Consider the following 13581-nt stretch of genomic DNA (forward strand, 5'->3'; position numbering starts at 1 on the left):
TTCAACACTTCAGGTCAGGAATGGTGAGTGATGGTATCTCAGATGGCTCGGGTGTTCCTTGAGGTAAAAATGTTTAGATGTTTTTCCCATTTCTCCTGTTCATTGTAGGTGATAATTGCAATGGAGCTTCTGCTGGATCCGCAGCACTATTTATAGTTCCTGTATAACTTCTCCCATAAATTGTGTTCCGTGATCATGTATTTGTGTGTGTATGTGTCTCTCTTTCAGCTTGTAAACAAGGGTGTCTCTATCCAGTTAGAGAACCTGTTTATGATTACTAGCACATTGTATGATAGGTCCTTTAATATGCATCAATGCTGTTATCCTCTGTTCTACTACAGGCATTACAAGCATTGTTTACAGTATTGTTCAGCCACTGTGTAAAATAATCTATTTGCAGCAGTCTCTGGTCACAATCCCCCTTTGCAGAGGTGTGCAATGCTATAATGTGCATGGGGGGGATAATAATGCATGAGTGCCAGAATTGATCAGGATGTAATAAATAACCTGCTTCACTTGAGTCATTCTTTTGTTTCTCTGTGACACTATCCTGTATTCTAGACCCTTCATCGAAAGTAATGTAAGAACGTTGATGTGCCTATGTTTGTGAGAACACATTCATATCCATCGAAGAGCACCCTTTCTCGCTTCTTTATCAGTGAGGGCATTTCCTTTAGCAGCATCATCTCTTGGAATTTGATAGGTGGGGAATTTCACTAACACCAGTTCAGTAGGTAATATTAGGGCTTTGATAAGGCCATCTATATGTAAGCAATCTTAATGGTCTTAATGGATGTACCAGCTGTAGAGATAAATCCCCTCTCTTGTAAAAATGTACCTTATTCATATACCACACTAAAGGTTTAGTAAGAATCCGTGCAAATCATAACTCTTTTACCTTATGATAGGTTGCATGCTTTGACTAATCTAATTAGTTCAGTTTGGGCATATTTACAACTGGAATGTGTGCAATTTTAACCACCTCATATGCAGCACAAACAACATACCAGCAACCATCTCCCATGTTAATTCATCAAAAAAGAACCACCTACAAAACAGACTAAGTTGTCATTCTGAATTGGCACATCATAAAGATCTTTCTGTTGACTTGTAAGGGTGGCATTGTAATTAAATCATGGGCTTGTCCTTCTGCCGGGCTTGGCAAGAGCCAAGTAGGATTCTGAACTGGGCAACCAGTCAGAGTTACATCTGCAGAAATCAGCAAGTAAAGCAAATATGTTGTGAGTTGGGAAGTAGACATTGGTTCTTTTTTTTCAAAAGTAGGGTTGTTACTACATAGGTGGAGCCCTGTTACAAAAGGTGTTAAACCTAGAATCAAACTTTTTGATGATTGGACTGCCAGCACAGCTACATTTACTAACCTCAAGCAAGTTGGTAGTCCTTTGACAAATGGGTAATATGGTGTAATGTGACATGCTTTTTTTTGGTACTTGTCAGCATGTCATTGTGCCAATATTGCCTGGACATAACCATATTTTGCATGGCAAAACACATTGAAAAGCTTATTTTAATTCGAATGACCAAGGCCTGGAAAGACCAAGAGGTGGAGTGCTGGCGAGTGCCTGCTGTGCTTCCAGGGCCCATCAATGGGATTTGCAGGTGTTGTTCTGCTTGTTTTTTTGTAAACGGCTTGCCCAAAAGAGCTACCCTGATATATATTGTCTGCAATATCCCATTGCACCTAAATCATCTCATTTGTGATAGTTTTGGTGTTAGGTAGATTTAGAACATTTCTACTCAGGAATCAGTCAGACTCTGCACAACTGGTGATCTAGCATGACCTAGATAATGTACCTTCGACTACCACAACTGTGTTTCCTTTAATGCAGTGAGGAATACTACTGTGTCTTCCTTACAGGTTTCATATGGGGAGATGCAGTTATTAGGTCATCAGCATTGTGGACAATTACTGAATCACTAGGGAAAGTATTATTTCTATTTCTTTTTTAAGATCTGTCAAAAGAGAATAGGTTTCTCAGTGTACCCCTGTTGGAGCCTTGTACTGGTGCATTACATTCCCAAATAGGTGACAAATATTGACACTTTGACTGAATTGGGAGAGAGAAGAATGCAGAACATACATCAACAACAGTAAACACATTGCAGTAGGTGGAATGCAGGAAAATCAGAGTTGTTGGGTCAGATGTTACAGGAAACACAGGCACAACCACTGAATGTACAGCTCAAAGACCCTGCCCAAGGGATTATCGGTCCGTGCCTAGTTTCTGTATCGGCAGGATTTGTGCATTGCATGGACTGACAGTCAGGGCAACAACACCTTGTTTTAGTAAAGACTCAATCACTGCTGCCATTTCCTTTCATATCTCAGGTTTCAGAGGCTTCCTTGAAAGACGTTTTGAAGGATTCTAATGGATGTCAACAGACTCTGAATTTCAAATGGATCCTACATTGTCTGTATGGTGCAACAATACATACTCATGTACCTTAGACAATAATGTAACCCTGTGTGCACTCAGGTCATTCTATCTGTGGGTTTCTGGTAGTTATTCCAGTAGAGTAGCTATTATGTATCACCACATCCTTGGTGAATGTTCAAGAACATACAATTTAATGTGCAGGTAATTTTTCATTTCACTTAACAAAATAGGTCATACTCTAACAAATTCACTAGGGAAGATATGCTAAATAAGAATACATGCATATCTGAGATCGAAATTAAGGGGCAGGAAGGGAAGGACTAACAGGATGCAACACGGAGTTAAATCCTTTGGAAATATTTTAAAGTGATTTGTTCTTCAATCAATTAAACAAGGCACAGTATTATCCCACAATTGTCCCTTGCATTCCAAGGATGCCCTTGCATTCCATTTTCATTACCTGCACCTGAACATTCTGCATATTCATATTCAGAAATGGGAATATTTTAGGATCTGAGGTTGTGGTCCATTGGGGTACTGACATCTCCAAAGCCCCTGTTGCTCACAACAGTGGAAGACAGTATTATATATTGGACCAAACCCCATTTTGAAAACCAAGAACATTCTGAGGTCCAGGGACAGCACTACTCCATCCTCTGACTCCACCTCTTCCTCGATTCAGACCGTAGATACTCATGCTTACAGATGCATTTGCATTCATACCCCTGTCTCACCATTGTATCTTCTTGAAACACAGTGACATCAATTTACACTCATTCATTTCATGTTCTTTTTCTTGAAAAGACACACAGTGATTTGCAACTTCAAACAATACTGTCAGGGTCGTAGTTTGCCAACCCAACCAAATAGTTTTCAACTGTTGCTGAAGCTTAGCCATTAGCCCTGAACCACCACTTTGGTCATGGCCTCCATGGCAGTTTCCATCAGTTGTAAATGCCTGTTTGTTGTGTCAACACAATCTTCAGTCGATCAAGGTGATCTGATAGAGATATATGTTTATGTTGTTTACAGTTGTTTGTCTTTTTCCAATGTGACCTTTGTTGGGAATACCACAGGTATTTATCCAACAAGTATATCACTTGCAAAAGCTCAGCATCTATTATTTGGATAACATGGGCAACACACGCTCTTCTGTTAATTACTGGGACACCTATGTGCACATAAGTACCATCATTAACAGATACATGTCTGGCCATGAGGAGCTATAGCACTGTATCAGAATTTATAATTTGTTTGAAAATATTTCTGCTTTTTCTCTTATATATCTCTTATATCTCTTATATTTCGAAAATCTCTTGACAGATTTCTGTTGTCAAGGTAATGTGTACTCTTACCAAATGGCATGCTACATCAGCAACGACTCCTGGTAGTTGATATAAAGGTACCTGCAAAGGAAAATCAGACAAACCATACAAAGTGCCAGCACGGGTACGGGAAGGGCTACTGGTTGAACTAAAAGTGCTTGCTTGATCACTAGATGTATATGCTGGGGTGGCTTCTGCAACTGCAGGATTCCAAGGCAGCCTGTGGCTTAATGTTCTGGGAAGATTCTTGTGAGTATGTTGATGCTGACCCTTGCACAGTTGTTTGACCAATAATCGTGGTACTACAACAATTTACAATATCTTCTTTTTCCTCCACCATTTCCCTTTTCCCAGCACTAATCTCTCATTGTGAGTACAGAGGAGCAATAGACATTATTGTTGTAGGAGGAACTGGCCCTTTCCTTTGTTTATTTTCATTTCTGCACCTCACTCCTCATTTTGTCATTGTGCCCCAAGGCCTTTCCATTGTAACTCATCAAATTATTTTGAATCTTCCTAAAATGAATGTAATAATATTTCCCTTCGCACTAAGCTATGTTTCACTATTTCTGCTTGAGCAATTGTCTTGATCTTAAAGGTTTGTTCAAATCAAAGGCACCTCTGAAGGCAAATGCTTCAGAGGATCTCCATGCGTTCTGGAGCTCCAACCTCCTAAGGACTTAAAAGCACTCAGCCGATAAGGTGTGCACATGCAATGCACTGCCGTGCCACTTTCAGGGGACCAGCATTCTTTTACTGTAACTATCCCTTAACATTTATAACACTTAGGAGGACTCTGCGTGCATACTAAGCCTGTGGAACGACAGAAGTGTACTGACACTAACATTTGAGAAAGAATCCACATTAACGCGACCTGAGGTAGGAAAATATACACCACAAACATCACACATCAGAGGGACACCGTGGTCATTTCTTGAGATCTTTTCAATGCATTTAAGAATTTGGCATTTCCCCGTGGGATTCCCTCACCAACTCTGGCACCTGCCCTCAGTTTCCTACTAACTTTGCTTATTTAATACAATTACCCCCAACAAAGTAAATGAACTTTCATTGTAACCTTGTATCCAACCGACCCATGCTAGACTACTCCCTCTTTACTCTCCCCTTTCAGTTCTGCCCAATGCCATAACATTTAAATAAGGTGTTGTGCAGCCAAATGAGGGACACTGACCACATGGGAGGCCCAAAATTAAAACTACTTAGAGTATTCATTGAGGCCTTTTACCTGTCATTTGTGCATGCACCATGTGGCTTGAGGTAGAGCTGTCTGGCACTCTGGCTACCCTATCAGATGGATATGATGATCAGAGGTCTAATGCCACCAAAACTCTCTGAACTGGCAAGACACACACATTTGGTTCACGCCAGCAGCATGTAAGAGAGGCAGATGTGTTTCTCTACAGTTGTAGAGAAACTGACAAGGGAACTGGCAGTGTAGCCCGGGTCCAGAGAAATAGGCCAAGCATAAAGATGTGGCCGTTTTATTTACGGGTTTGCACTATGAGAATCATATACAGTTACATCTAACCAACTCAATTTCCGGAATGTCCCTTGACCCTGGATACTAGGTATACAGCAGAACATGTCCTGTCTGTAAAACTCAATGTTCCTGTAACACGTGACTCAATCCCCACCCATGTCGGATAGCACCACCAAACATAATCAGCCACTGCCTGGTGAGAATTTCCCAGTAATATTCCACATGATGCTCTCTTTAGTTCTCATGCCAGACTGAGCCTTGCCTTCATGTATGACATGTAGCTTATCTGTGTGGCATGCCCACACAGAGGCTCAACTCACAGAAGAACAGCGTACTGCTCTTGTACAATTTGTTCAAACCAATTGTGATTTCTCATGTCTCACCTCGGTCATATCAGTTATTCATAACTGTGGCTGTGCCCTGTTTGAGGTTGGCTGTTTGAGGTTAGCTATGCTCAGCGTTCATTGGAAAATATCAAATAGTCACTCAGTATCCACACCCAATAGGAGAACAAATGAAGTATTGGTATTAATTCTTAACCAGTGATCTTCAACATAAACAACATGTTTATCTAAGCATTTCCAATGAGCCCTTGGCATTCAGGCCAACAGCACTATATTATTGGCACATTCTAAAATTAGCAGCCATTTTGTGCCCATGTGGGAAACATCACTTGTTAGCTGCTCAAAGGTATGCTGGTAGTCATTGATATATAAATTACATTAAATGAGGGCTATAACACTCGCCTGATGAAGACCTCTGGATGTTTTATAAGAGGTAATACAGGTGTTCCAGTGTCAGACCTAACATCTGACTCTGTGTTCATATATGAAGTCATGGTCATTTATATAAGACATAGGACCGTAGCCACCCCATATTCACAAGATTGAAGATGGTTAAAAGGTCCATAAAATTCAAGATTTGTTTCTCAGTTTCCAGCCCTTCAGTTGACAATACACAAGCTTATTATTTATGTGATATCAATCACTATGTTAAATGAGCACACCAGAAATTCCAAACATGTATGTGACCATTCCAATGTTGAAATTGGGTGGTAAAAGCATTATAGAGATATATTCTCTTTCTCACAATTACTGCTCGATTCCCACTCAACAGAATGTGGTTAGTTTAGGCAATTGCAATGAAAAGATTGCATAAAATAGGACCTCACAAATCACCATTTCATTTAAATTAATCCAGAGGAATATTATCTTGCCTGTGATGCTTGAAATACTCAATTTCAGCAATTGCATGAACGACATTATCAGAAGTAAATATAAAAACTGTGTTCTCAAAGATGGCAGGTAGACAACTGGTAGAGAATTGATCAATATTATCAACATCAATAGTCTCATTCAGAGAGCTATCCAGATGGAAGTTTGAACATAATGTTTCACATGTGGATTATATTCTTGGATACTAATTTCCAAAATTATTTTGAGTCCTTTGCTTTTGACCCTTGACAATACTCTTCTATGGCAAGAAGGCAGAAAGGGTGTAGGAGACCCTGCACAATGGTGTTAGACACTTTGGAGTAACGAATGTAGAATGTCTCTATTAATGAATTGGAAACTTGGTTCTTGCAGTAATGGACCAAGTGTTTTTATTCATATAGCCACAAGGGTCCTTTTCAAGGCAATAGGGGTTGAGGGGACTGGGTGCATCCTGTTGTATGTTCAAGGGAGGATCAGTGTGGCCAACAGGAGACCCTAACAAGAGCCCTACATGTCATGATCCATCGATCATGCCCCTTCTGGTCTTCCTGGTCCCTGGCACGTCGGGGGTTACTCGCTGTAGTACACCCAACATGGCCGTATACACGGAACGTGGTCTATCGACCTTTACGTCCTATGCAGCACGTTCTATAAATTAGCCACTCCCCTGCGGTTCCACTCATCTCAACGCTACCGATAGCTGTGGCCTGACGTGCTCCGTAGTTCATACTCCTGAACTGTGTTGCTTACTGGTCCCCGGACCTTCCTCCTTCTCCTTTCCTACTACCTTCCTTGATCCTGTCTCTTCCGCGTTCCGCGCAAACCGCCTCCGTGTGCTGTCTCCATTCCAAGCTTCCTGGAGTTTCCTAGATCCCGGATGAAGAAGCTGATCGAATCCTGGAATCCGAAGATCGCTGAGCGGGCTTGTACAAGACCCGAACTGCTCGAAAGAAAACCCTGACAAAGGACTCCGCAAAACAGAGAAAACAAGTGAGAAAAGGGGAAACTGTGACACTACAGGCCTCGTTATCCTTTTACCTTGTGGATACTCACTGATCCAGGAGTATCAAGTTTACAATTAATTAATAGAGACATTCTACTCTTGTTACTCCAAAGTGTCTAGTGTGATTGTGCATGGTCGCTGACCCTCTTTCTGCCTTCCCAGTTCAGGACAGTGGGGCACTGTCCTAAGAGGCACCATCACAGCACAGCAGGGCATGCCCACAAATACTATTCAGGCACAGTTGTTCCAACTTTCTAGTGCTCCCAACTCACACCATCTTCTATGCTGAGTTTGCCAGGTTGTGCTTGCATTAATAACACATTTGTGTATGTTCTCTTCTCCTGGTATTAATGATGTGAGCATCCCTTTGGTTTTGTTTGAGGGTTTCCCAAATACTTTTTCTACCTAGACAGCACACACATTTAAACCACCCCTGTAAATGTCTACCCAATTAGATCCATGGCTTTTTCAATGGTTGATGTCCGCTTTCTCAGATCCATATCATATGATAGTTAACACAACATAAGGAACATTGCATCATACAGCACCCCAATTTCAACAGAATAAATGACAAATCATTCCCATCCTAACCTTAGTCTATTAGCCCTTAGTCTATTAGCTGTGAGGTTGCCTTCGAAAATGCCATGATAAGAGGAGGATGACTACATGTGGACAGACAAATAAACAAAATACAATGATTGTGTACTGTGGCGAGGGAGCAGAGGGACTCAGGCCAGAAGACATTCTGCTAAAACTGTTTTTTTGTATATAAAAATGAAAATACCTTTATTATCTGGATTCCCTTCCTAAACAACTATACTAGGGCTGCTTGTCAATAGCCAAAATAATAAACGGAGGCCTCTATCCAAACCTATCTTCTATCTAACCCCACCAAAGAGGAAAACTTAACTTAAACAAAGCAGAAGCTCCTGTCTTCAGAGTTATGTAATTTGATCTCTCTGGGATCTGCTGGGTAATTGTTTTTCAGGTATTGTTTTCTGTCCTTGACAAAACATCTACGAAAAGGCTCTCCAAAAATAAACACAAAGTCTCAAGTTCCAGAAAATATTGAAGATCTGTAATGGTGAAGATGGAAAGATATCTCCTTAATCCCTTTGCATCAATTGGCTGGGCCTCTATCCCTTGTATTAACACTTTGGTTGCCCTTGGGTTCTTCTTTAATTTGTTCTATACTTATCTCCTCTTGCTAGTCTGGTGCTGGTGGCACTCTCAGTTTCACAATCGTACGTATTCCCAAGGGGTGTTGGTAACCCCTTATCAGATAGTCATCCCTTAGTTATGTATAGTGTCTGTGATTTGCTTGGCTCGTTATAATATTTGGGTCTTCTGCAGACTCACAATCCTTATGCTTAAGGCATTCTTTCTCTTCATCTGGGCAGTTGTACCCTTGATCCGAGAGTGGCACTATTCTTCCTGTTTTCTTTTTTTTTTTTCTCTGGCTTTTCTGCCACCCTTTCTGCCACCCTCCAATGCAAGCAACCTGTGTTCCTTCTCTGCTCCGGTGAGGTGCCTTCGACCCTATCGTGGAGTCACTATCCTTCGCTCTACGGTGTTCTCCAAAGTGTTGTACATCAGTTGTCTCAACTTATCTTTGCTGTTCAATTATGATTTTGTGAGTGGAGTACTTGTTCCTACCTCGGCACCTGGATTCAGGGTCATTCACTGGACTCTGTGCTCGCCTCATCCTTCACATGGTCAGGCCTCCAGTTGGGACTGGTTTTGCCTGGTCTTGTCTTTCCACAGGTGCACAGTTCATCGCCTGCTCAGCGGAGACTCTCTCCTTCTCTACGTTAGACCTGTGCCACAGCCAACTCTGCTGTGAAGCACAGCTCCACCTCCAACTGATGCACACATGGCGGGGACTCACCCATGCATAACTCTTCTCCTCCATGCAAAGCTTATTATGCTCTTATTCTTGTCCAGTGACCAAGAAGTGGTGTGTTTTGGGAATGATCAGCAGTCAAGTCCTTGTACTAATCAGCACTGCCTTGAGCCAAATGTTCATAGATATTTGCTAGATTGTTTTGAGTCCCATGTTTAAATGCAACGTATTCTTCTGGAATTCCCATATATGCAGATATTGTTTTCTTTACTGGGAGTTCCACACAGGAATAGGAGTCGTTGTCACCTGGGGGGCAGGGGTCACTCTCAGTGAGGACCCACATTCCCAAACTCCCAGGGAGGGATTTGCTTAGAGACCTCACCTTCCTTGCCTCAAAAGTTGTGTCACTGCCTGCGAAGAAGGGACGCCTTCTCCAGATTTGTCACATTACACTGTCCGTGTGAGGTAAAATAAACATATTAGTTAAATAAGGACATATGAGAACATATGTATAATACAATATTCTACACATGTGTGGCCCTTTTACCCTTTTACCCTTTGAACATCATTTCCCCTAAGCAATGAAATTTATTTCTACCGTTCACCATACTTATATACCTTTTAACAAGAAATGTGCAAAAGAACCAACCTGTGGAACACATATTAGAAATGTGTCTATTAGTAGATGGCACTCCTAATGCTAAATCTTCCTCAATAGCTAAACTGTCATGATTCCCCAATAAATTGCACAGTTTAGTATTACAGTCGTCCCCAATAATAATACATAGTTTTGGATTATTGGCTAGACTTTAACGTAGAAACAATTTCCATTAAGACAATGGCATCTCTTCAATGGACATACAAGGGGCATTGTAAAATACATGATTAAGTAAGACTCCATATCGGGTGTAGACAAGATCCCATATCAGGTGTGGACAAGAATTATAGTAGAATTTCATTATGAAGCACGATCCCCTTATCAAATGTAAATGGAGTAAATACGAAACAAAAAATGCCAAGAAACCAGAATTCCTCCCATATGGATTGGATGTAGGTTTAGGTTCACATAGGACATACATATGAAAGTTTGAAGTAACAGAATATGATATTTCTTCTCAAAATGTAAACACTCATTGTTTGTTATGTTAGAGCTCAAACCCGCTAAATTCCAAGATAATAACTTTCTTATCTTGGAATTTAGTGAGTTGACTATCCGCACAAGAAGGCAGCTGTTGTTATAGGGTTATCCATGCATGATTGAGAGGGTACAATACATCCCTGGAACTAATATTCTGGCACGAAGTTAGCCTTTGGATTTTTGACACAGTACAACGTGCTCCCTTGTCTGATAGCATCGCCAATGTATCCCCACTCCCCAATGTCACCTCTTCCTGCTGAATTAACTCTCTCAATAATCCCTTTGTCAATCAGTCAGTAATTTGAGGTTGGTCTTGCCTTGTTAACAGCATTGCCATCTTCATATATAGATGCATCTGCTCTGCTGGCTTCTTATATGTTCTAATAAGTACCAATCACAGAAATAACCTATTGCATCTGTCTTCCTTTTTATGAATGTGTTGTTTTAAAATGATGATTATGTTTCAGTATGCAACAATATGTTTTTCAAATGTCAACCATTCATTGTTGTGCCTGGAGGATGCACAATGCCCTCGACTCCTCATTCTCCTTCTGGAGACAATAGCAAGACCAATGAGAAACCGTGATTTTACCCTTTAAAGGAGTTAGAAGCAGCAGCACGGTATATTAATCCGATATATGCACTCCCCGCTTATAGTAGTGAAGAAAGTACTGAAGAAAGTAGGATTAAAGAACACAAATATATGTCCGCATGTGGTAAACATGACAAATGTAATGAAAGAGACAGGACAGACTAATAGAGATAGAAGAAGAGACCAATAAATAAAAAGGAGAGAAAGATACAGTCAGTGCAGTGACAATTGTAAATCAAGACATGCACAGCACCAGTGATTGTGCCAATTCCACAGAGAGTCTTCGACAAAAGGTAACCATTGAGAGACCCTATTTGATGGATCCCCACAGAGAAGACAATCTCTTGGAGGAGATCCACGGAGGAATATGAAGATCAGAGAAAAAGAGGCTGGTAACGTCACAAGAAATGAGCATGACGCACTGAGAAGAGTGGTCAACGAAGAAGATGCATAGACCTTATAGAATCTGAGGAAGAAGTAAAGAATTGAGTACACTTTCATATGTGGAATAAAGATTGCACTGAAGAAAATTCAAGGCGTTTTATAATTGTACAGATGTAGCAACGCAAGTAGACTAAGTAATCATAAAGGCTGCTTATACGTATTGAATAGACTGTGCCGCCATTATATAGAATCTGGACATCAATTTCAGGCCCGTGAAGAAAGAAGGATCAGAAAGCTTTGTCACAGTAAGAAAAGCAGCTGATGATCGAGGAAAGGCCTGAAATAGATGTCTGGCCTGGTGTCAAAGGATGGAGCAGCCAAGATCCGGTTATCTATCCTTGAAGAACAGAGAACGTGTGAGGCTGAATCAGCCCTTGTTAAGGTGCAAGAAAGAACACCATGAGAGCCAAGTTTATTAATTCAAGACAATTAAATGCTGCAAAACAGGCCGAAATACAGTCTCCTGTCACATGAGTCCAGGATGGAAATAGGAGTTAGGTGTACAGATCTGAGCTATGATACTCCCTTTTATTCTCAGGAGCAATGATACTTTGCAAGTTCAAAGTCAATCTGAATGGCAGATGGCATGAGCGATGAGAGATGTTGGGCTAATTGGATGGGGAGATACGGTCAAGTCTACCCACTGGCACCTAGAGTGTCAGTTTACATGATGCTAGTGAATCGAATGGTCCAGAAGAGCACAAGCGTGCCGACCAATAGCAGAGGGTCGTATAACGAATGGACTTATAGTTTGATAGTCAATTTTGTACTGTGTATCTAATAACTGATGAAGATGACTTGCACTAGGTGTGGGCATAAGTTGTCTACCTGACTGTAGAGAACCAATCATAACCTGATCCCTTAAATAAAGTATACTTAGATGTTCCCCTTAGTCCTATCACAATTCTCTGTAGGTTTTCTTAGTTTGCCACGTAGTATGATGTCATGTATGGTGAGTTTTTGCTATAAACAAACTGTTTTTTATGAAATGCAATGAGATAATGATATGTGACATCTGTTGATGTCCGTTGTAACTCCCTGTTTTAGACAATTGAAAATAAAACAGTTGGGGGAGACTTTTTGCCTACTTCCTCAGTTGGTCGTATTATTTGGTATAGGAGTTATTCTACATCCCCTCCTGAGAATGATGTGTTGCTAACTTAAAATGCCCCCCAAGGCTTCACGTGGTAGCATTGTCGGATCGTTGTATGGAAGTCCCATCAACCTGTTGACTCCAGAGCTTTGGACGGTGCGGCATCCTTTGCTATCTATGCAGAAGTTTGTGGGGTTTCCTGTGGCCAGCGGCCAAATAGAAAACTTGCAAGTACAATCAAGATGTGGGCAGGGTCCCTCTTTGATGAAATCCCTACCTGGTTTCCACAGGCGCTTTGCGGATGGAAGGCGAAAGTGGTTGATTGGAGGACACGATACTGAGGGTTTCGAGCTGAACAAACGAATGATGAGTAGACTAAGGGGAATGGTAACAAAAAGTAACGAGAAGTTACGGGGAGAAACAGGAGATTTATTTTGTGTAAAAAGAGAGATAAGGAGATAAGAAGGCCTGAGAGTTCTAACCCAAGGGGTTTTAGAGGAGGTTGTCTCACACACCAATCGGATTAAACTAATCTACGTGCCGGACAGGTACGCATAAAGTGACATATCTAAACTCTGCAAATCAGGGATTAATAGGGACAGAGATTAAGAGTGATCACTGAGGTTTTTCTGTAAAGTCGACTTGTCTGTCTGTTTATGTATTTGTGATGAAATTAGTTGTCGAGGAGCGACACAAACTGGTGTATGAGAACTGAGATGATGTTTAAAAGTCATACTATCTATCTAAGGGAGTGGATGGCACCAATTAAGAGGTAAACAGAGACAATTGGAGAAATAAAGTTTTGAACAGCGGTTGTTGGTGCACGCTCATATTTATTGTTTTAAGAATCAAAAAGCGGGAAAGGTATTTTGTGAACACTGGTAAGTAATGACAGTCAATTGAGACTTGTCACAATGGGAGAAATTACTTCTCTGATGCATTTATATAAAACATTACCGAAGCACATGCCCAAGCTCAAACAGTATAGTGTAGAATGGGTGAAAGGCACGACAGATAAGATGTTCATGC

The sequence above is a fragment of the Ambystoma mexicanum genome, chromosome 7q (assembly GCF_040938575.1).
Source record: "Ambystoma mexicanum isolate Mex_15411 chromosome 7q, UKY_AmexF1_1, whole genome shotgun sequence".
NCBI classification, from domain to species: Eukaryota; Metazoa; Chordata; class Amphibia; order Caudata; family Ambystomatidae; genus Ambystoma; species Ambystoma mexicanum.